Source organism: Hemiscyllium ocellatum, chromosome 6, assembly GCF_020745735.1.
Source record: "Hemiscyllium ocellatum isolate sHemOce1 chromosome 6, sHemOce1.pat.X.cur, whole genome shotgun sequence".
In the NCBI taxonomy this organism is placed as follows: Eukaryota; Metazoa; Chordata; class Chondrichthyes; order Orectolobiformes; family Hemiscylliidae; genus Hemiscyllium; species Hemiscyllium ocellatum.
The window spans coordinates 66,773,400-66,799,427 of NC_083406.1; the positions used below are offsets into that span (position 1 = coordinate 66,773,400).

The 26,028-nt window shown below is 39.4% G+C and overlaps 1 protein-coding gene across 1 annotated transcript in view; it reads left to right on the forward strand.

Moving 5' to 3' along the window:
• gab2 (GRB2-associated binding protein 2) overlaps nucleotides 1-26,028 on the forward strand; it is a 318,459-nt gene that overhangs the window by 2,030 nt on the left and 290,401 nt on the right. The window lies entirely within an intron of this gene.

Consider the following 26,028-nt stretch of genomic DNA (forward strand, 5'->3'; position numbering starts at 1 on the left):
TCCATTATATGTCTTGCGTCTCAATCAATTATTTCTATGTCCTATCATAAGATGTTTTTGATGAGATCATCCTTAATTGTAATGTGATCACTGGGTGCACAAAGAAGATTGCCACTGACTTCTGCTAATTATAGCTTCCGTTTCCAGAATTTTTAAAATAAAAATGGCAGCTAATGGATTTTATTTTACAGTTAATCTGAGTCCGAAAATGTATTTAAACATTCCATGTTGTTTTTGTTGTGACAAGGAGATATGCATAAGATAGAAACACTACAGAAGCTGAAATGGTTTCTTCTGTTATGTACCATTTCCAGTATGTCTTTTCTGAAAGTTGTCATCTATTGAAGATCTTTACACATAAAATTTTAAAAAGTATGACCGATGGCAAAATATGGCTTTGAAAAGAAATATATATAACTAAGTGTACTATTACTACTATAGATTTCAGATTTAACCTGATTAATGCAGCGCATAGTCAGTCGGTTGGTTTTTGTTGTTCACCAAGCTCAAACTACCAGTCCATTAGAGAGCAGATTGGTTTTAAATCTTCATAAAACTAACAACATTTATGTTTTGAGTTAAATTCTAGATATCTTACAGAGCTTTGGGTTTTGTACTGAGCTGTAGCTGTGCAGTATCCAGTGAACCCTAAGCAATGCGAGATCATTTTGGTTTTTAATTCATTTGTGGGATGTGGGTATTGTTAGCCAGACCAGTATTTATTACGCATCATTAATTGTCCTGGAGAAGATAGAGGTGAGCCACCATCATGAATTTGCTATAGACCATCTATTGTAGGACTACCCACAAAACTGTTAAGAAGGGACTTTCCAGGTTTTTGACTCCGGGACAGTGAAGAAACAATTCCCTATGTTGGAATGATATATGGTTTGGAGGGGAACTTGTAATTTGTCATCTTCCTGTGTATCTGCTGGCCTTGATCATCAAAAATGATAGAAGTTGTAGGTTTGAAAAGTACTGTTGGAGAAGCCTTGTCAGTTATTTCAGTGCATCTTGTTAATGATACACAATGCTGCTATTGTGCATTGGTGCTGGAAAGAATGCATGTTGAAGTGGTAGTTGGGGATGCCAAAAAATGGGTTTCATTGTCCTGTGTAGTGTTCAGCCTATTGTAAAGTTGGGCTGCAATCATCCAGGCAAGTTAGACATATACCATAACACACCTGTCTAGGTTTTGCAGAGTTCAGGAGATGAATTATTTGCCAATAGGTTTCAAGCCTTTTATCTGCTCTTGTACCCTCAGTATTTATATGACCAGTTCAGTTTCTGATCAATACTAAGTCCCAAGGATGTTGGTAATGGAGGTTTCAGCAATGATAATGCCCTGGTAATATCAAAGGACAATGGTTAGATTCTCTCTTATTGGCTGTGGTCATTACTTGGCACCAATGCAGATGTTAATTGTAACTTATCTACCCAAGCCAGATGTCTTCCTGTAAATGGACATGGTCTGCTTTAGTATTTGATACAGATTGGTGCTGAACATGGGCTGACATTTCTTGCTTGCAAATGTGAACTATATTTGCTTATGTATCAGTGGAATCAATTTTTTTCCTGTATTGAGATAGGTTGTACAATCAGTATGGTAAGGCCCACTCATCAAGGAGTCTGGTTATTTTGCAAACTTCTTTTTAACACTGGACAGTTGGGTAAGTTGTTCTTGATGACTTGGGGTCTATCATCGGTACAAGACTGATATAACATGCCAAGGTGCGAAACAGTTGCATTATGGAAGGGTTTTTTGAAGGATGAGTTGTGGTCCAGAATCATTTAATTTTTTTAAATTGTTACAGTTATTAACATTTGTTTTGGTTGATGATTTTGTTACTATTTCCACTTTAAAGTGAGAATGTCAGGAGTTGGAGTTACTGAAGTCAACCAGTATCTTCAGGTGGAAGGGCAGTGCAGTAAATTTGCCCTTTGTCTTTTGCATTAAATATCTCTTTCTCTTGCAATTTTCAATCTTCTAACTCCCAAAAATAATCAAATATGCTTAAAGCCATCACATTGCTATTACATTAGCTTCTGAAGTTCGGAATAATGTAACTGCAGAATTGTATCAGTGAGGAATTGTATACCAATTAATTATCTTTGACTCAAATAATTTAATTTTCTAACTTGATGATTCTGCAGTCCTTTGCATTGTGAAAAAAGCTAAAAATGCTTTGTGATGCAATATCATCTTAAATGGTTGAGCTCTTGTGTAACTTCATCCTTCGGGCAAATCATCCATTCTACTTCATTGTATTGCTTTTTTTATTAAAAAAATCTAGATTGTATTATTTTGCAAAAATATGTTGTTGCAAACAATCTAAAAACCTGCATCTTGGGATTACTATGGTTTTGGAACTGCTTTGTTAACCTTTGGTTATTTATGAACCAATATGTCTTTGCACATCAGAAGATGAATTGCATCTTTTACATCTGGCACTTGCAGTTTCCCATTTCATTATAAAATACAGCAACTAATTCCTTGAACAATAGTAATAGGTAACTTCATAAAATCTCCAATCTTATGTTTGATTTGCATGTATTTGGAAAGGCAAGAACTGATTAGGGATAGTCAACATGGCTTTGTGCGTGGGAAATCATGTCTCACAAACTTGATTGAATTTCTTGAAGAAGTAACCAAGAGGATTGATGAGGGCAGAGCAGTGAGTGTGATCTATATGGACTTCAGTAAAGCGTTCAATAAGGTTCCCCATGGGAGACTGGTTAGCAAGGTTAGATCTCATGGAATACAGGGAGAACTAGCCATTTGGATACAGAACTAGCTCGAAGGTAGAGGATAGAAGGTGGTGTTGGAGGCCTGTAACAAGTAGAGTGCCACAAGGATCAGTGCTTGGTCCACTACTTTTCATCATTTATATAAATGTTTTGGCTATGAACATAGGAGGTATAGTTCGTAGTTTGCAGAAAATTGGAAGTGTAGTGGACAGTGAAGAAGGTTACCTCAAACTGCAACGGGATCTTCATCAGATGGGCCAATGAGCTGAGGGATGGCAGACGGAGTTTAACTTCGATAAATGCAAGGCGCTACATTTTTGGAAATCAAATCTTAGCAGGACTTATACACTTAACGGGAAGATCCTAGAGAGTGTTACTGAACAAAGAAAACTTGGAGTGCCGGTTCATAGCTCCTTGAAAGTAGAGTTGCAGGTAGATAGGATAGTGAAGAAGGTGTTTGGTATGCTTTCCTTTATTGGCCAGAGCATTGAGTACAGGAATTGTGAGGTCATGTCGTGGCTGTACAGGACATTGGTTAGGCCACTTTTGGAATATTGTAGATTAATCCTTGTTCCTAAATGCTGCCTTAATTACTTCAATTGTTGTTTGGTACCACAGAGTGGTCCCAACAGTAAAACATCATTTCATATTTTTTCTTCTTTTGCTAGTACTAGTTCTGTATAAATCTAAACTTCTCTGACTCAAAATGGAGAAGACCAAAATGATCTCTTTTGAGATTCTTCTGCAAAATCAACTCTCACTTGTCAATAATTCCTGTTCACATCTCAATTGCAAAATCTGACTCAACCAAATTCCTTTTGAAGTGATGATGTCCTGTTGGGCACCATGTTTCATATCCGTTCATTTCTGCATGGTGATCACTTGCTGGGACTCTCAACATGACATGCTTCAGATTCTACCTGATAATTATACCTGTCTTTCATCACCTTTCAGTATTTTGTGTTTTCTTTATTTTCTCACTCTTCCACTGTATCAGCCAACATGACCTTAAATTTTTCCAAACTTCTGCTGTATATGTTGTTTCACAGCTAGTTCTAGAATTCTGTCACAAAATCTCACCACCTTTTGTAGAGTCATAGAGATGTGCAGCATGGAAACAAACCCTTCGGTCCAACCCGTCCATGCCGACCAGATATCCCAACCCAATCTAGTCCCACCTGCCAGCAGCCGGCCCAAATCCCTCCAGACCCTCCCTATTCATAGACCCATCCAAATGCCTCTTGAATGTTGCAATTGTACCAGTCTCCACCATATCCTCTGGCAGCTCATTCCATACACGTACCACCCTCTGCATGAAAAAGTTGCCCCTTAGGTCTCTTTTATATCTTTCCCCTCCCACCCTAAACCTACGTCCTCTCGTTCTGGACTCCCCAACCCCAGGGAAAAGACTTTGTCTATTTATCCTATCCATGCCCCTCTTAATTTTGTAAACCTCTATAAGGTCACCCCTAAGCCTCCAACGCTCCAGGGAAAACATCCCCAGCCTGTTCAGCCTCTCCCTGTAGCTCAGATCCTCCAATCCTGGCAACATCCTTGTAAACCTTTTCTGAACCCTTTCAAGTTTCACAACATCTTTCCGATACGAAGGAGACCAGAATTGCACGCAATATTCCAACAGTGGCCTAACCAATGTCCTGTACAGCCACAACATGACCTCCCAACTCCTATACTCAATATTCTGACCAATAATGGAAAGCATACCAAACGCCTTCTTCACTATCCTATCTACCTGCAACTCCACTTTTAAGGAGTTATGAACCTGCACTCCAAGGTTTGTTTATTCAGCAACACTCCCTAGGACCTTACCATTAAGTGCATAAGTCCTGCTTAGATTTGCCTTCCCAAAATGCAACACCTCACATTAAACTCCATCTGCCACTTCTCAGCCCATTGGCCAATCTGGTCCAGATCCTGTTGTAATCTGAGGTAACCATCTTCGTAGCCTTTCTAGAATAACGGCACAACATTTGTACCCTCCAGTCTTCCAAGCTGTCACCCGTGGCTAACAATGATACAAAAATATCAGCCAGGCCCCCCTTTCTATTCCATTATATAAAACAAAATTAAAATCCATCTCTCACCAAGTGACTTAGTCACCACTTCTTTTTGACTGTATTATTCTTTCTATGATCACATTCACGTACATTGGGATATTAAATTTTTGATAAAAGTGCAATGTAAAGAAGGAAAAAGACTTGCATTTACCTTATATGACCACAGGATGTCCTAAATTGTATTATTATTGTGATGTGGAAACACTGCTGGCAATTTACATACAGTAAGCTCCTACAAAAGCTTAATGATAATGACCAGGTAACCTGTTTTGTGACATTGATTTTATATGTTGGCATAGATACTAGGGATAACTTCTCTGTTCTTCTTAATCGTGACAAAATATATTTTGCATCCTTTTTGAAGGGCAGAAGCTGTCTCAGTTTAGAATCACAATCAAAAGGTGACACTCCTTCATTAATACACTAAAGTGTCAGGTTTATGCTTGGCTCTTGTGCTCAAGGCTTCTTGAGTGAAACTTGAACACAACCATTTGACCTGGCTAACAGGGTTACCATCACGGCAAGTTGCGAAGTTACAAGCATTTGTTTTCAGAGACCTCACTGACCTGTCTCACCCTTCTATTTCTCTATAGTCTTACCCTACCCGCTGCAATCGATTTTGTTTTATATGTTTAAGTGTCCCAAGATATTACTTCCTCTGGCTTTCATGTCATTTGACCTGATGTTGAAACTCCTTCTCTCTGACCAGAATTCTGGTTAACTAACCCTACCTGACCTTATTTATTTATTTATTGTATGTTACCCTGTTTTTTTTTCTACATCTACTTGGGTTTTTGAACATTAAGAATATCCTTAAAAACTTAAGTTATTTTACGCAGAAGTGACAAGTTTTTCCAGTGGGATTGCAATCATGTCTGTAAACATGTGCTGATGTGGTTTTTACTACCATGAGCAAGTGTGTGGTTAAGACCTACTGAACTTGTCAAACGTACACAGATCAGTCTTTACTGGATATATCTATTAATTCCAGTCAACTCTATGCTATCAGTCAAGAAGTTGTTGCACTAAAAATAAATAACTTGTAATTGTTGCAGTAATAAGTCTCCGGATCACTGTTAATCTTGAACTTTTGTTTCTAGTTTGAGACCATCTGATCACTTTCAAATATCTTTGTTTTATTATCAGGGAGCCAGTGCTTCCTTATAGAAATTAGTCAAAAGATTTTTCTTAGCTTCCAATGCTACCTTTGGTTGTGTTTGTTATTTATTCCATTGTTTCCTGGACATTTTTTTTAATTGCTTAAACAAATTTTTTTTTCTCTATATTGCACTAGAGAGGATACAGAATAAATTCACCAGGATGTTGCCTGGGCAGGAGCAATTCGGCTATGAAGAGAGATTAGGTAGACTGGGGTTGTTTCTCTCCAAGAAGAGAAGGCTATGGCGATCAGATTGGCATGTATAATGTTCTGAGAAGCATAAACTGGGTAGGTAAAGAAAAACCGTGCCCCTGATAGAGATCTCAATATCCACAGCTTTAAGGTAAGGAGCAGGAGATTTAGAGGGGATTTGAGGAAAAGATTTTTCATCCAGAAGGTTGTGGGTAAGTGCCTGAAAGAGTGGTAGAAGCAGAAACCCCCAAGGCATTTAGAAGATTTAAGATGAAAATTTGAAATGTCATGGCATACAAGGCTATGGGCCAATGACATTAAAATTGATGGAGGTTTGGTGACTGATGTGGACTCAATAGGTCTCTTTCTATGCTGTAAAACACTGACTCTAACTTTTTGCAGCTTGTTATTGTATAGGCACACGAAAACTTTTCATTTTCCATAGGTTTCTTTAATATGATAATTGTCTGAAGATATTTTAACTTACATTTTGGGTAATCAGGGCTCTTTCTTCACTTTAATGCCTACCAAAATACAAAAAAAGCAGTATATGCACCAGACCTGATAGAATGAAAATTTATTCTCGTGGGTTTTATCTAATTTGGTATAAGTGAAGACATGAGGATGAAGATTTGTTTCCTACATGCTTCGACATGAACTCCATCTGAGAATAACGTTTTGTTTTAGATTCACCTATATGAATCTAACTCCTTCAATTTTTTTTTAAGAATTATTTTATTCCAGTTTTTAGGAAGCAGCTTTTAACATAGATGATTCTTGAGCATCAGCAGTCATTTATGTAACTAAAGCTGAATGGAAATTGGAAATCCATGACACTATAGATGAAATATGTCTCGTGGAAAAATTGATTAATTGAAGCATGTTTTATAGAGTGCAGACGAGAGGAGTGGGTTGTTTCATCTCACAAGTAGCTCAGCAGTCAGGTGTAGTGAATGGGGAATCTTATTCTGCCATTAACACGAGTGGAGAATAATTAACTGGAGTTTGATTCAGATAAGAGTATGGGACGAGGCAGTGATAATAAATTAGACCCAGATGGATGATTACAAGGGAGAATCTCATGTGATGTTGATTGTGTGACATGGCCCATTGTTAATCTACTGTTTATCCAAGAGCTGGACATCTGAGCAAGCCATTTGGTGACTTGAACCACAGGAGCAGGAAAACCTTTACCCTTTTACCATCTCTGAATTTAGGAATGTCCAAATATATTACCTTCCGAGCATTGACAGTCTACCTCCGTTTGAGTGCTTTGATTTTTAGCACCTGTATAAAGCTTGTTTAATAATGGAGCCTCTTTCCTCCAGACCTCCTTGGGTTATTGGATAGCCACCAAAACTGCAAGTCGCCTTTAGTCTCCTATCTCATCAAGAAATCATCAGCCAAAGTTGATAAGAGTTCCATTTGATACCTGAGGCATGCACAGTGACAGCAGTGTGCACAATTTTCCAGGTGTACTGCAAAAATTCATCAAAGCACCTTCATCAACAGTTTCCAAGCCCATGGCCTGTAAAATTTGGAAGAACAAAGGCAGCAAAAGCTCAGGAACCTTGCATGTTTTCCTTCAAAACATGAATCATCCTTTTTCACCGTCACTGAATCAAAATCCTGGAACTCTCCTTCGCTTGCTCCCCCACTGTTATTTTTCTCAACACCACATGGACTAAAACAGTTCAAGATGACTGGTCATTGACCAAGCTTTGTTTATAATGTGCTTCCTGTAAGGACTCCGTTGCATTCTCCCAGTTTCTCCGTATTTGCATCTGTTCCGATCTTCTAGAGGGGTTCTTCTAGCATGTTTTCCTTTTTCTTCAACTGAGGACACTCAACACCTCTAACCAAAATCCATCATTGACCAAGTCCTGGTTGAGTTCATAGAATCCCTACAGTATGAAAACAGGCTGTTCGGCCCATCAAGTCCACACTGACCCTTCGCAGAGCATCCCACCCCCTACTTCTACATTCCCCATGGTTAACCACACCTAGCTTGCACACTATGGTCAATTTAGCATGGCCAATTGACCTAATCTGCACATCTTTGAACTGTGGGAGGAAACCAGAGCACCTGGCAGAAGCCCACACAGAAGTTGAGAATTTGCAAACTTCACACAGCCAGTCGCTCAAGGCTAGAATTGAACCCGGGTCTCTGGAGCTGTAAGGCAGCAGCACTAACCACTGAGCCACTGTGCTGCCCTATTTCTTGTCCTTCTGCCCTCAACCATTACCTACCCAGAGCAAATAAGGTTCCTCTTGTCCACCACATCAGCCTCTGTATTCAAAGGATCGTTCTCCAACTTTTCCTCCATCAGCAACAGGATGCCACAACCAAACAAATCTTTCCCTTCCCTCCCTCGCTGAGATTTCACAAAGACAATTCCCTCCACTACACCCTAGTCCACTCCTCTGTCACTCTTAATTCTACCTCAATAACTCCCAGCCCCATACATGCTATTACAAAAGATGTAACACTTTCCCTTTTCCTTTCCCTCTCCTCCAAGCCTGCTGACATTTTGTAGCAACAGTTTACTTGTACTTTCAATCTAATTTACTTTATTCAGTGCTCACAGTGTGGTCTCCTTGCCTTTCAGACCATCTCCGCCATATGTAAATAAAAATAATGCTCCAATTGCTTGCCACTTCGATACACCATCCTGCTGTCATGTTACCATTTTTGTATTAGGCCAACTGCAGTTCTCGAATGCAAGTGGGAGGACTAGCAACATTACTGATCACTTCTTAACGTTTACAAACTTCAGGACACAATATTGAGTTTGACAACTTCACAACATGAACACACTCTTCCAGTTTGATTACACCTACTTTCCCCCATTAACCTCTCAAAGTTCCTGCATGAGTTTGCTCTCAGGAGAGTGGACTTATTTTCTATCATTCATGCCTATAACTATTCTCCATCTATGTTGCTCTCCAATGACCAATAATACTCCCTTTACCTGTTGCTCTGTGAATCCTCACTGTCTATATTTACTCATCCTGATTGATGGTAAACCCATTCTTGGTGCATATATGGTGTCTTGAGCTTTACGGAATTCATTCAATTTTCATCGTAAGTACAAAAGAGATGATACTTTATAAATGCAGTCCTTTTCAGCCTAGCCGTTTTGGGGTGCCAGTTGACTGAAGTAGTTTATGTACTTTCAATCATCACCATTGTTCTTTAAATTACTAAAGCTCAGGCCTAATTAACCTTTGCTATCACAATCCCTTGTGCATGTTCAGAGTCATGTATTGAACTCTAATTGCCTTATTAGTGCATGAAAAGTTCATGGTCATGGTTTTTGGATTGGCAAGTTAGGCTATGCCTAACTTCTGAATGCTTTTTTAATGGTTATCCTACTGACATCACTTCCCACTGTTTCCTTTATTCTGCAAAATGCTAATCACTCTCCTTTTAATAACTTGTTCCTCTCAGCTCGCTAGTTTGATCAATCTTTTCACAATCACTGAAATGTTACAGCACAAAAGGAGCCATTTTTGGCCTGTTGTGCCTACAAATGAGCATCATTACAGAGTGCTGGGCACCTGTTTCCCCAGCCCCTTACTGATTATTTTTTAGCAAATAATCATCCAATGCCCCCTTGAATGCCACAATTGGACCTACTTAGACCACATTTCCAGGCAATACATTTCATGTCCAAACTACTCACTGTGTTGGGAAAGTTTTTTTTTCAATTCTGTCTAGTTGCTTTTACAGATCATTTTTAAAGAAATGCCTTCTTGCACTGGTTTCTTTTTAAGAGTCGGAACAGTTTCTTCCGGTCCACTCTATCAAACACTCCTCTGACTTTGTAAACCTCTATCAGGTCTACCCTAGCCACCTTTTTCTCTGAGGAGAGCAGTTCAAAATTCTTCATTCCCCCACATAGTTGAAGTTCCTCAGCCTTGGAACCATTCTAGCAAATGACTTCTTCACACTCACTGCTGTGTTCGCATCTTTCCTATAATGTTGCATCCAGAACTCTACAAGTGGTTCAGCTGAGGTCTAATAAGAGACCCTGTTAATAAAGCTGAGGATACTTGTGCTTTACATATTGACCTCTCTAACCTCCTTCCCGTTGAAGGCCAGAAACATCGATTCTCCTGCTCCTCGGACACTGCCTGACTTGCTGTGCTTTTCCAGCAACACAGTCTCGATTCTGACCTCCAGCATCTGCAGTCCTCACTTTCTTCTAGCTGATCTCTGTAACTGTCCTGCCACTTCGAATCATCTGTGCACTTATCCACCCAGGTCCCTCTGCTACTTAAGACTGTACCCTCTATTTTAGATTATCTTGTGTTCTTCCTAGCGAAATGCATCACCTCATGCTTCTCTGCACTGAAACCCATCTGCCACTGATCTGCCCACGCTACCAATTGGTCCATGTCATTCTGGAGTTCTGTACTGTCCTCCTCACAGTTTACTATTCTTAGATGTTTTGCATCATCTGCAAATTTAGAAATTGCCCCTTCATATCAAGATCTAGATTTTTTTTTCAGGTAATGCAAGAGTCCCAATACTAAACCCTTGTCTAGCCTGAAAAATATCCATTGACCATTAATGTCTCTTTCCTATAACTCAGCCAATTTTGTATCTATGTTGCTACTGAGCCTTTTATTCCATGACCTGTAACTTTCCACAAGTCTATTGTGTCAAATCTTTTCCACGATTGTGAACAATGAACAATTTGTCTCCTTTAAAGGATGAATTGTCACTTCTTAGTGATTAACTATATCATTCCAAACGATTCATCTGGACAATCAGACGATAAAACTCATGATGGAACCTAACTCCAATGTAATGTGTACACATGGACTCACCCATAGACTTGTTACACACTTTTGTTACAAACTAAACCATTTAAAAACATTAGCTTGAGCCATATACCAACAAATGCTACCTTCATTTTTAACTGATTCATTTTTTTCTTTCCTACAGTGTTTTCAGCTAACCACAGTCAAATAAAATATAAATTTTGAATTAATTTTAAAGCATCACCAATGTTTGTTTAATCATGCAATACATTATTTCTTTTTGTCAACACCAAAGCATTCTTAAAAACTTAATAAACTCTTTCTTTTTATGTCAGAGCTTTTTGAAAGTTCATTTTGACTTGACTGACAAATCTGATATGTGACAGAGTTACAACCTTAATGAAGTTGTGTTAATTCAGTTTAACGAGAACTCAGGAACATCAGGCCAAGGGTCAGCCTGTCCAAATTGTCTTGGAAACATTGCAACATTCATTGCATCATTTTGTTGCTTCATTCTCACAACTCACATTTCCACCTTGTTTGGTGGCTTTCTCAAACTTTGAAATATTACAGTTTGTCTTTGTATCCCAATTGTTAATATAGATTTTGAACAACTGGGACTCCTAGCACTAATCCCAGAAGGGGTACCACCCAATTGTTCCACATTGCCAAGTTGTGTCCTCCACATTTGGTGTTAGGCGAGCTAGGACTGTGTAAGATGCCAAGAATGAAAAGGATGAGGGTAAGACCAGTCAGCATGATTTTGAGGCTGTTCACTCATCTGTGGGAGGTTGGTATTGGAAACTGCAGCAAAGACAACCATGGAAACATTTCTTTTGCTAGTAACAGTGTCATACAGCACTGAAACAGCTCTTTGTCCAACTAGTCCATGCTAACCATAATCCCAAACTAAACTAATCCCACCTCCTGTGCATGGCCGATATTCCTCCAAATATTTCTTATTTATGGTCTTCCCTAAATGTCTTTTGAATATTGTAACTCTACTCGCATCCACCACTTCCTCTGGAAGTTCATTCCTCACACAAACCACACTCTATTTTACAAAAGAAAATGCCCTGTATCTTTTTTTCAAAAAGACTTTTTCCTCTCACCATTTAAAAATATAGCTCCTGGTCTTGAAATCCCCCATGTCTAGGAAAAAGACACCTGCCATTCACTTTATCTGTGTCCCTCATGATGTTACAAACCTCGGGTCAGCCCTCAACCTGCTATGCTCCAGTGCAAAAAGTCACAGCCTCTCCTTGTAACTCAAACCTCCATTCCTGGCAACATCCCAGGGAGTGGTGGGTATATGGAATGCTCTGCCCCAGAAGGCTGTGGAGGCCAAGTCTCTGAATACTTTCAAATCAGAGTTGGATAGAGCTCTTAAGGATAGTGGAATCAAGGGTTTCGGGGATAAGGCAGGAACAGGATACTGATTAAGGATGATCAGCCATGATCATAATGAATGATGGTGCTGACTCGAAGGGCAGAATGGCCTACTCCTGCACCTATTGTCTATTATCCTATTAAATCTTATCTGAACTCTCTCCAGCTTAATATAATGTTATTGATTTTCTATATGTGATGTATACAACTCCCAAAGAAGGTTCATGATATTTACTTGGCTAACTAATATAATTTATCTCTCCTAGTCCTTAACCTCACATCAGGACATGGGTCAAACACACTGAATCAAGCGCTGACCCTGCAAAGTCCATCAGTATCTGGGGCAGCATAGTGGCTCAGTGGTTAGCACTGCTGCCTCGCAGCGCCAGGGACCCGGGTTTGATTCCAGCCTCCATGCGACTGTGCAAACTCCACTCAGGCATTCTCCCTGTGTCTGTGTGGGTTTCCTCTACCTTTTGACTTGGCTGACATTGAGCTGTGAAAGGTCTATCTGGTTTAGTGTTGAAGCAGATGGAGATTTATTTCTTCTGAAGATAAGCGGTGGTGGGTTCTTTTTGAAATCTCTAGCACGTGGAGAGTTTAAAAAATCAACAGATACAATTGAAAACTTACATGTTTTCTGGAGGGGAAGGGGTAATTGTCTGGAGGGATCTCACTTTTACATCCCATGCTTATACTGTGAAGAAAAAAATGGCTGCTTAATTGCACGATTTATTTGCTGTCTTATCAAATGACCCTCTGTCCAGCTGACCAGTGAGCCAAGTATGGTCGTGGCTAGTATATTTCACGTGTACTTTGGTTAGATTATGACTAAATTCTTTTCTCAGCTAGGGCTCTTTGTCTGAACTGAATGTCAATTGCTGGTTCCCTACTAATTTGAGTATGAATGTCTTGTGAATTGGGAAAGGAGATTTGGTGCATTCCCGTTCTCCTAACATAAATTGTCTTCGGACACCTGCAGACAGTTAGTCTTAAAATGTAGAAGATACAGTGATATAAATGTGCAGTTTTCATTGATCATGATTGCAAGCCTCTGCAATGGTGGTTTCAGACCAGTTAATTTATAAAGTCATTGTTTTATAAAGCATGCCATCACAATTATGTTTCAATTTAGCCACCTCTGACTCAGAGTCATAGAGATGTACAGCATGGAAACAGACCCTTCAGTCCAACCCGTCCATGCCGACCAGATATTCCAACCCAATCTAGTCCCACCTGCCAGCACCCGTCCCATATCGCTCCAAACCCTTCCTATTCATATACCCATCCAAATGCCTTTTAAATGTTGCAATTGTACCAGCCTCCACCATTTCCTCCGGCAACTCATTCCAAACACATACCACCTTCTGCGTGAAAAAGTTGCCCCTTAGGGTTCTTTTATATCTTTCCCCTCTCATCCTAAACCTATGCCCTCTAATTCTTGACTAACCCTCCCCCAGGGAAAAAACTTTAAGTCATGTCCAAATGTTTTATTACTCGTGGGACACTTACTGAAATTCTGTAGCTGTTTTGGAGCTAACGCCAGCTATTTTGCATATTATGCGTTCAAGTCAGATGATGTAACATCAGTTGTTGCTTCTGCTTTACTAGTTTTTTTTAAAAATAAACAAATTAGAACAGGGAAAACTAAAAATATATGTGAAATCTGTATTTGTATGCCTGTTTTAAAGTAGTAAGAAAGAGTCACAAGGTGCTCCACAGAAATATGGTTAAACCGTATCTGTCTCAGAACCACATGGAATATTATGACAGGCAGCCAAAAGCTTGGTCAAAGATGCAAACTTCAAGGAGCTGAGCAAAGAGGTTTAAACAGGAAATTTCTGAGCTTAACATCTATCCAGCTAAAGGCTGTGTCAGTAGTGGGCCAAAGTAACTAGTGATTTTTAGAAGAGACTGAGTCCTTGGAGAATCATAGGCTGGAGGAGCTAGAAGGCATGAGACCATAGAGGGACATAACTATGAGCAGGAGATTTGAAGCATTAGTGGACCAAGAGCTAGTGTATGTCAGGAAGCAGGACTCAATGCAAGTTAAGATAGTTTTAATCAGTGACAGAAACAATTTTATTTTAAGAAACCAGTATATAATTACCACCATACTGGGTGATTTTATAGTTTGTATTACTGTAGACATGTTGGTCAATAGCTTTACTAATTTTTAAATTCTGTTCACCTGAGGAACTAAATATGGTCCTTTTTTAATATATTGAAACTTTGTTTTCTTTTGAAACATATTACATTTTTCATGCTATTTGGAAATATTTTTCAACTATTCTTAAGGATGTTACAACATGTATGAATACTTATGTGGAACATAATTGGTTTAATTCCTAGTGTTATAAACTTGAAAGAGTTTTTGTCCTTGGTCATTGCTCTTCATTGGTCTTTTGTCATTATCAGGAGATGAAAAGAAGGTGGTGGTAGCGGGTAGCTTTTCAGGCCAGAGGACAGAGACCTGTGCTTTGTCACAAGGATCGATGACTGTATTTTGTTATTTATAGAGTCATAGAGTCATACAGATGTACAGCATGGAAACAGACCCTTTGGTCCAACCCGTCCATGCCGACCAGCTATCCCAACCCAATCTAGTCCCACCTGCCAGCACCTGGCCCATATCCCTCCAAACCCTTCCTATTCATATACCCATCCAAATGCCTCTTAAATGTTGCAAATGTACCAGCCTCCACCACTTCCTCTGGCAGCTCATTCCATATATGTACCACCCTCAGCATGAATAAGTTGCCCCTTAGATCTCTTTTATATCTTTTCCCTCTCACCCTAGACCTATGCCCTCTCGTTCTGGACTCCCCCACCCCAGGGAAAAGACCTTGCCTATTAATCCTAGCCATGCCCCTCATAATTTTGTAAACCTCTATAAGGTCACCCCTCAGCCTCCGACGCTCCAGGGAAAACAGCCCCAGCCCGTTCAACCTCTCCCTATAGCTCAAATCCTCCAACCCTGGCAACATCCTTGTAAATCTTTTCTGAACCCTTTCAAGTTTCACAACATCTTTCCAATAGGAAGGAGATCAGAACTGCACGCAATATTCCAACAATGTCCTGTACAGCCGCAACATGACCTCCCAATTCCTGTACTCAATACTCTGACCAATAAAGGAAAGCATACCAAACACTTTCTTCATTATACTATCTACCTGAGACTCCACTTTCAAAGAGCTATGAACCTGTGCTCCAAGATCTCTTTGTTCTGCAACACTCCCAAGGACCTTACCATAAAGCGTATAAGTCCTGCTAAGATTTGCTTTCCCAAAATGCAACACCTCGCATTTATCTGAATTAAACTCCATCTGCTACTTCTCAGCCCATCTGGTCCAGATTCTGTTGTAATCAGAGGTAACCCTATTCGCTGTCCACTACACCTCGAAATTTGGTGTCATCTGCAAACTTACTAACTGTACCTCTTATGCTCCCATCCAAATCATTTATGCAAATGACAAAAAGTAGAGGACCCAGCATCAATCCTTGTGGCGCTCCATTGGTCACAGGCCTCCAGTCTGAAAACAACCCTCCACCACCACCCTCTGTCTTCTACATTTGAGCCAGTTCTGTATCCAAATGGCTAGTTCCCTCTGTATTCCATGAGATCTAACCTTGCTAACCAGTCTCCTATGGGGAACCTTGTCGAATGCCTTACTGAAGTCCATATAGATCACGTCTACCACTCTGCCCTCATCAAGCCTCTTTGTTATTTCTTCAAAAAAACTCAATCAAGTTTGTGAGACATGATTTCCTACGCACAAAGCCATGTTGACTATCCCTAATCAATCCTTGCCTTTCCAAATACATGTACATCCTGTCCCTCAGGATTCCCTCCAACAACTTGCCCACCACCGAGGTCAGGCTCACCGGTCTATAGTTCCCTGGTTTGTCTTTACTACCCTTCTTAAATAGTGGCACCACATTTGCCAACCTCCAGTCTTCTGACACCTCACCTGTGGCTATCAATGATAAATATATCTCAACAAGAGGCCCAGCAATCACCTCTCTAGCTTCCCACAAAGTTCTCGGGTACACCTGATCAGGTCCTGGCGATTTATCCACCTTTACCCGTTTCAATACATCCAGCACTTCCTCCTCAGTAATCTGAACATTTTGCAAGATGGCACCATCTATTGCCCTACAGTCTATATCTTCTATATCCTTTTCCACAATAAATACTGATGCAAAATATTCATTTAGTATCTCCCCCATTTTCTGCGGCTCCACACAAAGGCCGCCTTGCTGATCTTTGAGGGGCCCTATTCTCTCCCTAGTTACCCTTTTGTCCTTAATGTATTTGTAAAAACTCTTTGGATTCTCCTTAATTCTATTTGCCAAAGCTATCTCATGCCCCCTTTTTGCCTTCCTGATTTCCCTCTTAAGTATACTCCTACTTCCTTTATACTCTTCTAAGGATTCACTCGATCTATCCTGTCTATACCTGACATGCTTCCTTCTTTTACTTAACCAAACCCTCAATTTCTTTAGTCATCCAGCATTCCCTATACCTACCAGCCTTTCCTTTCACCCTTACAGGAATATACTTTCTCTGGATTTTTAAAATTTCATTTCTGAAGGCTTCCCATTTTCCAGCGTCCCTTTACCTGCGAACATCTGCCTCCAATCAGCTTTCGAAAGTTCTTGGCTAATACCGTCAAAATTGGATGTGAATATAGGAGATATGGTTAGTATTTTGCAGGTGACACCAAAGCCGGTGATGTAATGTTAAGTGAAGAAGATTTATCTCAGGGTACAATGGGATCTTGATCAAATGGGCCAAGAAGTGGCAGATGGAGTTTAATTTAGATAATTGTGAGGTGTTGCATTTTAGAAAGACGAGGATAGGACTTATACAGTTAATGGTCAGGCTCTGAAGAGTAGTACTGAATAAAGAGACAGCGGTGCAGGTACATAGTTTCGTGAATGCAGACAAGATCGTAAAGAAGGCATTTGGTACATTTGCCTTTATAGATCGGAACATCATGCTACAGCTGTGCAGGACATTGGAGAAGTGACTTTTGGAATATTGCATACAATTCTGGTTGCCCTTCTATACGAAGGATGTTGTTAAACTTGAGAGGGTGCCAGAAAAGATTTTATAAAGATGTTGCTGAGACTGACGGTTTTGAGTTATAAGGAGAGGCTGAATATGCTGTGGCTTTTTTTCCCTGCATGTTGGAGGATGAGGGGTGACCTTATAGATGTTAAGAAAATCATGATGGATGTGGATAGGGTAAATAGCCAAGGTCTTTTTCCTAGGGTGGGGGAGTCCAAAACTAGAGAGCACAGGTTTAGGTTGAAAGAGGAAAGATTTAAATAGGACCTAAGGGGTAACATTTCATGCAAAGGGTGGTATGTGTATGGAACAAGCTATCAGAGGGGGTATTGTAGGTGGGTATAATTACAACATTTAAAAGGCATCTGGATAGGTACATGAATAGGAAAAGTTTAGAGGAATAATGACCAAATGCTGGCAAATGGGACCATGTCAGATTCGGATGTCTGGTCAGCAAGAACAAGTTGGACTGAAGGGTCTATTTCCATGTTGTAAGACTATAACTGGGATATCTGAAGCAACTCAAAATTTTGAACACCTGCTCTGATTGAATTAAGTGATCTCAGGAAATAGTAAATTATAAATAACCATTGCTGAATTTAGCACAATCTGTTATCTGTTGTTCAGTATTATTTACTTTTGAAGCAGGAAGGGGAAAAACCTGAAAGGACAGCACTATGCCTAAAGATGTTTATTCCAGTGCACTTGTGGACTTGAATGACAAAAATCCAACTAGTTTTGTTATTGCACTTGGATGGGCTGCTTCCCAATTTTTTTAAAGCATAAAGTGAACTATTTATCTAATTTACAACTTGAGACTGGAGATGTCATCTCCTACAGGCTCAATTTTAGGAATGTGATTTTAATGATAATGTCATAGTATAACATGAAAAATATCACATGAAACACATTATGAATAAACCACATCACCATGTATGGGATTGTAAAGTTGTCATAGAATTTTTTTTAGGTTGAATGGGAAAATGTGCATCATTGTTCTGGCTCATATTAAAAGCATTAGAAGTCTAGACAATTTGTTCATCCTGGAACTTAGTCAGAATTAATTTGTTTGAATCAGTAATTTTGTATAGTTCTAAATTTTGGTGACTTCAGTAGACTTGGCTCATAGACTACAAATAATTTGTTAGTTCAAGTTTCGACTGTAACTATGACAACTAAGCTGACACGATAGTTTAGACTCTTTTGCTACTCTTGTATCAGAAATGGCAAAATCATTGATTCACTATTATGGGAGTGTTATTGGGAACAAAATGCATCTGTTTTCTTCATTGTGCTTTAATTTCTATACCACTTCTGGATACTATACTTGTTTGACATCTGAGTGTTATTTGTCATTCCTAAAGACTGCCCTCATTCACACATTCCTCAAGAAACGTCATCCACTTTTCTTCTGCAGTCTCATCCAGCTGAGTTTACCAAGGCAGCCTATGGTATGTCTATTATATCTCATTGACAGGATTTCCATCACAGCCTCTCTGCAGCATAGTTTGTGCACTATCTTTCTATATCTTAATACCCCCCCCATGTTCATTTCAAAACATTTTACTAAGTGCGCCATTTTGATCTCTTAGGTAATAGTAGATAGTGAACCTTGAATTCAATAAAATCTGGAATTAAAAGCCAGCCTAATTGTGATTATGTAACTATTGTTGTGAAAACCCATCTGGTTCACCAACATCTTTTAAGGGAAGGAAATCTTCCACCCTTACCTGATCTGGCCTACATGTGTCTCCAGACCCAGAGCATTGTGGTTGACTCTTTAACTGTCCTCTGGCCACTTAGGCATGGGCAATAAATGCTGACTGCACTAGTGACATCTACATCCAATGTGCAGAAAAAATTGCAATCACTTCCATCAGTCCTTCCTATTTTTATTCAACTTTCTTCTACGAAGCCCTTTTTGTTTTGGAAAGAAAATCATTTCAGTAGAAAGTGGACCTTTTGTATCATTTGGAGTACTCAGTGTGAATAGTTTGAACTTATTTAATAGGGAAAATAGTTAAATTCATCATAAGAAATGATTGGAAGGATGTGTTGATATGTTCGATGATGTGTGAAGGGAGGAGATGTGTGGAAGTAGTCTGGTTTAATCAAATGGTTGGCTTCTGTGTTGCTGTATGTATTTATTGCTATTTTAACAATGAAATGCAAGGTATTGTTTTATTGCTGACTTTCTTTCAGGGGGAATTCCTGCATAACTCACTGAGCCTCACCCTGGCATCAAAACAACCTTATGCTGAAACATGATTATGTCCATAATCAGTTCTTATCTATCAGTTTGCTTCCAATCATGATAATGAATCACACTGCTCATTTTTGGAATATTACAGCACTGTAACAACATAAAGGAGAACTGCTTTGCGTGAACATTAAGCTAGAAGTAAAATTATACTCTTTGCTGTGGCTGAACATTTGTTGTAATGACAAATGAATTCAGAAGCAGGTTGGTGTCTTTTTCCCTTCCACCCCTCAACTCCCACCTCATTTCTATTTTCCATTTCCATTAGAGTGACTAAAATTAGGTCCTCGAGTGGCTTAACTGGATAAGATGCTGTTATGATGTCAGTCATGGTCACTCACTGTCTAGACTTGGAAAGTAATGGTCAGTGATGAGACATAGGTTTTAGTTCTTTTATGATAATTGGGACTGCTAGAAGTCCTTCATTAAAATTAACTTGTCTATTACAATTCATTAGACTTGTTAGCAAAATTGAATCTCTTGCATGCAATGGGCAGTAGCAGTGTGAGTACAAAATGTCCCAAACGATCAAAAACAGTTGTGAATTATTGCTGTTTGGACTGGAGAGGTATCTCCCCAAGTTTAGTGTTATGGTCATTGGTTTTGATGGACATTAATTACTTGGACTCAAAATCCAGGTTTGAAATTTGCAGACGGCAAAACTTGGATATATATTAATAGTGAGAAATACAAGGAACTTCTGGCAGGCATGTTAAGTGGAAGAGGTGGATGCAAGACAGATGAAATTTAACACCGAAAAGTAAGAGATGAGCCATGTTTAAATGAATAATTGGGAGGGATCATTCATAAGAAATGGCAAATTTAAAATTTGCAACACGAGAGACATATTTGTGTACAAATATTTGAAAGTAGTAGTTCAGATTTACAAAGCAATGAATGAAGCATACTGAATGAAGGGTTTTATAAATGGAGGCATAGAGCACCAAGGCCAGCAAGTTAAACTAAATCTGCACACAACACAAGGTTGACACCCTTTGTGTATTTTGTACAATTCATGACACCATAATGAGGAAGGATGTGAGAAGGTTTTTGAGAAGGTACAGTGGTGATTTGCTGTAATAGTTGCAGGGATGAGTGAAGATAGATACATGGGAAGACTGCAGAGGCTGGAATTGCTCTCTTTTAGAACAGAGGAGGTCAAGAAAAGATACGTCAAATCTTTAAAATTATCAAAGATTTAGTTAGAGCAAACAAAGAAAATTGTTTTCTGTGACTGAAGTGTCATGGATGTGACAATGTCATTTTAAGGTGATTGGAACTTACTGTGGTAAGCTTAATGGTTATTGCTTAAACAGAAAGTTATTTCATCAGATGTTGCACAAGTATGGCAAGTCATAGTATGCAATGTCCAAACATCTATCTTCAAATAATTGCCAAAAGGACCAGAGGTAATTAAAGGAAATCTGTCCCAACCAATGGTTAGAATTTGAAATGTATTGCCAACAGTGTGGTGCACTCATGGATTTGAGCATCACTTGCTGGTCAGTCTTTTTTGCCTGGGTCCTAGCTGCCTTGAAGGTAGTGGTTAGCTGCTGCAGTCTATGTGTTGTAGGTGGATCCATAATCCTGTTAGGGAGGGATTTCCACAATTCATTGATCCAGCGCCAATGAAGGAACAGTGATATGTTTCTGAGTCAACATTGTGAGTAGATTGGAAGGGAGCTTTTAGGTGATGTTCCCATGCCCATGGCCTTCTAGAAAGAAGTGCTTGTGTGTTTGGAAGATGCTGCCTAAGGATCTTTGGTGAATTTCTTTTGCATCTTGTAGATAGTACATGAAGCTGTTACTGAGCATCAGTTGTGGAGGGAGTGATACTTGTCGATGAAGCATCTGCTTTGTCCTGAATGGTGTCAAGCTTCTTGAGTGTTGTTGATGTTGCAGTCATCCAGGCAAATGAGGAGTATTCCATGTCATTCCTGACTGATGCCTTGTAGATGGTGGACAGGATGTGGACAATCGGAAGATGAATTAGTCACTGCAGTATTCCTCTGCCTCTACTCATAGCCACTGTGTTTGTGGCACACTCAGGTTCTGATCAATAGTAACCTCCATGCTGTTGAAACTGGAGAATTCAACGATAGTAACACCATTGAATGTCAAGGGACTGCGGCTTGATTGTCTGTCTCTTATTGAAGATGGTCATTGCCTGGTATTTGTATGATGCAAATGTTACTTGCCACTTGTCAGCCCAAGTCTGAATTTTGTCCAGCTCTTATTGCAATTGAACATGGACTGCTTCGGTCTCTGAGGAACTGCGAATGGTATTGAACAGTGTGCAGTTATCGGTAAATATCCCCACTTCTGACTGTATGATGGAAAGATGGTAATTGATGAAGCAGCTGAAAATAGTTAGGCCCAGGACACTATCCTGAGGAATTCCTGCTGAGATGACTGACCACCAATGACGGCAACCACCTTCCTATGTGCCAGGCATGACTCCAATCAGCAGAGAGTCATTTTCTCATTGATTCTAGTTTTGTTAAGGTTCCTTGATGTCACATTTGGTTCTTCACAGCCTCGATACCAAAAGTAATCACATCTTGGCCAGACCAGGTGTGGATAGAAAACTCCCTTTCCTGAAGGATATTCGTGAGTGGTGTGGGTTTTTCCCACAATCGGTTTCATGTTCATAATTCGAGTCTTAGTGAATTCAAATTCCACTATCTTCTGTTGTGAGTTTCAAAACTGTGTCTTCAGGACATGAGCTGTGTTCTGGATTAATAATCCAGCAATAATACCACTAGCTGTTGCATCCCCTATGATTCAATCAAACTCTTCAAAGGAAATTTGAATAAATGCTTGAAGAGGGGATTATTTGTGAATGGGAAAGGAGGAAGTTTAATTAATTGAATGACTCTTTAAAAGAGCAGGCACAGACTCTGTATGGATGGCCTCCTGTGCTGTACAGTTACCTGACTTCATCTAATGTTTGTCAACCTTATAATTCTGGTTTCATGTTGTTCTTTGGTTTTGAAACATTAATCTGTCTGAATTTAGTTTTGAGATTATTCAGAATCTTAATAAGCCATGCTATTAACTTTGAACCAAGAGGAAGTTGGTAAATTACTCACATATAGGGCCAATACAATATCACACCAGTCAATCCTGCAAATGCCAGTGGTGTTTCTTATGTTCAGGAGAATGAGATTTTTAAAAATTTAAACTGCATAATATCTCCATTTGCGCTGTTCCCCTTATGCTCTGTTTCAAATTGACGGTGCCTTTTAATTATTTGTCACCAGCTCACGGAGTTAATTTTCTTGCCTATGTTACTCACTCCTAACTGTGATTGTGACTCCACCCTTGTCTGTGTAGTTTCCCAGGATTACGATGTGGCCTGACTTGTTTTCTTGCAGTGAGGTCACTGGAAAGGCTGCATACTCGAGGTTACAATAATTTGAATCCACCCCCAATTCCTGTGCAGACAGACAGCGCTTAACAAAAACAAAGGACTTACAATGTTTTGCTTCTGGATCTTTTCCATTCATTTCTGGCTTTTGCCTGCCATGTACTTGATAGCACACACTGAATGAGGGAGAGTAGGGCGAGTGTTTACCATCGAGATGTTTGATAATTAACTATTTGCCGGTGGACTTTGGTGACTAAAGACAGATCTTAGGACACTTTATGCAATGACAGTTCAATCCAAAAGGGATTGACGTCAATGGACATCAGTTGAAAACCAAGAGGTTGGGAGTAACGCTGACTATCATACGGACTCTGTAGCCTTGTACTCATACATCAGGAAAAATTCATATTTTTGTTCATTGTTACCCAGTGTCTATGTGAATTGGTATAGTTGGTAAATAATTGGTAAAGGGATTTCAAAATTTTTGTCTGTTTGTTTAACATTAGGGAGTGTGTGGGGTGCATGTGCTGTAAGAGTATTAAAATATAAGAAACAGGAGCAGAAGTGTTCAGCCATTGCTCCTCAATTGAATGTGACCTGCACTGATCTTCAGAGTCAACTCAACTTTCACAATCTTGCCCCATTTCCCTTTGATTCCAAAAGAGCAAAAGTTTGTGTCTCACCATCAAATATATTCAATGGTGAGGCATCAAAACCCTCATAACCCTCATGTAGAGAATTCCAAAGATTGAGTGAGAAATTTCCTCCTAATTTCAGTCTTACCTGAAACTCTTAATGTGTTCTGGATTTCTCACCCAGGGGAACACCACTGTGTCTAACTTGCAAATCCCTTTCAGAATTGCATGTGTTTCAATGAGATCACCCCTCATTCTTCTAAACTCCAGAGAATATAAACCCTATTTATTCAGCCTGTCATTACTGGGCAAGTATTCATACAGAAAACATAGCATCCCAAACTGCACACAGTATTCCAGGTTGGTCTCAACCTTTATCTTGCATAATTGTCGCAAAGCTGCCCTATTCTTCTCTTCAAATATAATAAAGGTCAACATGTAATTTGCCCTATTAAATTGCTTGCTGTGTCTGCATGCTAGCTTGTATGTCCCTCTGGATGTGACCAAGTTTTATACCTTTTTTGTATTTGCGACTATCGTGAGTAGCTACACACCACCATGTAATGTTTATCTGCCACCTTGTTTTGCCCGCTCTTATCTATCTGTATCTCTTCGTAGCTTTGTGTCTTCCTTGCAGCTTGCATTATACTTTGCTTTTTGCCATCAGCCATCTTAAATAAAAGTGAATAATGTATTTAAGTCATTACATTCTATAAACAGTTGTGACCACAATTTCACTACAGTTCGTTCTGTTTTCGTACAATCCCGTGTTATACGAAAATCGCATAATAGCGACACCAATGGGGCCGGACTTGTATTATTACCAATATGTGCTTTAAAAGTTCGCATTTTAGAAACAGTGCCTCTAATTCATCAATAGCTTACTCACTTTAACAAAATGAGCACCGTAGCAGAATGACCTGTACTCACAGGTAGTCAACATGGAGAATGCTCTGTTTAACCCCACTTTTTGCTTCCTAAGTGTTGACTGATCCTTTATCCATGCTAATACATCTTCCCAACTCCACCAAACCTTATGACCCCCTTATTGATAGTGGCTTAGTAAACTTATGAATAAGGTTTAGATAAGCACAGGGAAATCGAACGTGAGGCTTGGGGATACTGGCATGTATACCTGCTTTGCTTCTTGGTTCCAGAATTGGGAAGTGTGTACAATATCTATGAATTGCACTGTTTCATTTTGGGTGGGCTTTGGATTCTGAGGCCAGCGTTGGTCAGAAACCATATGATTAAAATATAAAGGACGTAGGCCTTGAGGAAAGATGCATTCATGTGAAACAGAGAAAAATGAATTGGGAATTTTGACTTCTGATTACAATTCAGTGGCCCCCAGTAGAAATCTCACGTATGTGGATGTCAAGAAAGGAAATAGTTGAGCTCTTTATCGAGCATCTTTCATGCTTAAACAGTCCAGAAACAAAAGTGATTATGTGGGCAAGGTCAGAGAGCTAACAGTTACCTTATTGTGCCTTGTCCCAGTGAGAGTCAGTTCCACTGGAAAAGAAGAGAATAATAAGTGCAAGTCCACTTGAAGAGCATAGATTATTTCCACTGTCCTAAAATGACTTTTTTTTTTATATATCATGATTAAGGCAGCTGATTTTTGTTTTAGCTTTGTAGCAATGTAGTTAATACAGATGACATTTTGTGATGTCAAAAGAGCAGTTTGATTTTTGAGCTTGTAAAACTACAATGATACATTTTTATTATACATGTTTATTTGCATTTTATATTACTTAGTTCAAATAAAGAATCAGATTCTTCACCCTTTAAATCATAAATGGGTGTATTCAGCCTTTCAGATTTTATTTGATTAATACAAGTGCCAGAAAGAGTCAATGCCAAGTTCGTGACGATTACTTCCAGTCATGATTGAGATTTTCTTTTGTGGATTTTTACTAACGTATAATCATTTTTGGTTTGGTGTCTGTTGAAGTCCAGCATTTGAAAAATGTTCCAGAACTGTCATTGCTGTGCAAGTTAGCATGCAAACTTGTGGAGACCATTTCAATATCTGTAACTGTATTTATTTTAAAGAACCATGTTCTTCAAAACGGATCACATTTTAAGGCAAGATGAATTATCACCACTCGTGGAATAAGCATTGACTCTTTACTTTGGCAAAAATGCGATTTCACTAAAGTAAAACATTGAACTGCAGGTGCTGAAGATCTGAAGGAAATACAAATTGCTGGGGAAACTCAGCAGCTCGGTCAGCATCTGTGGAGCAAAAACAGAATTAACGTTCAAGTCGGCTGCCCCCACTTCAAACTGGTCACCAGACTGGAAGCTTTAACTCAGCTTTGTCTCCACAGGTGCTGAGCTTCCACTGGAA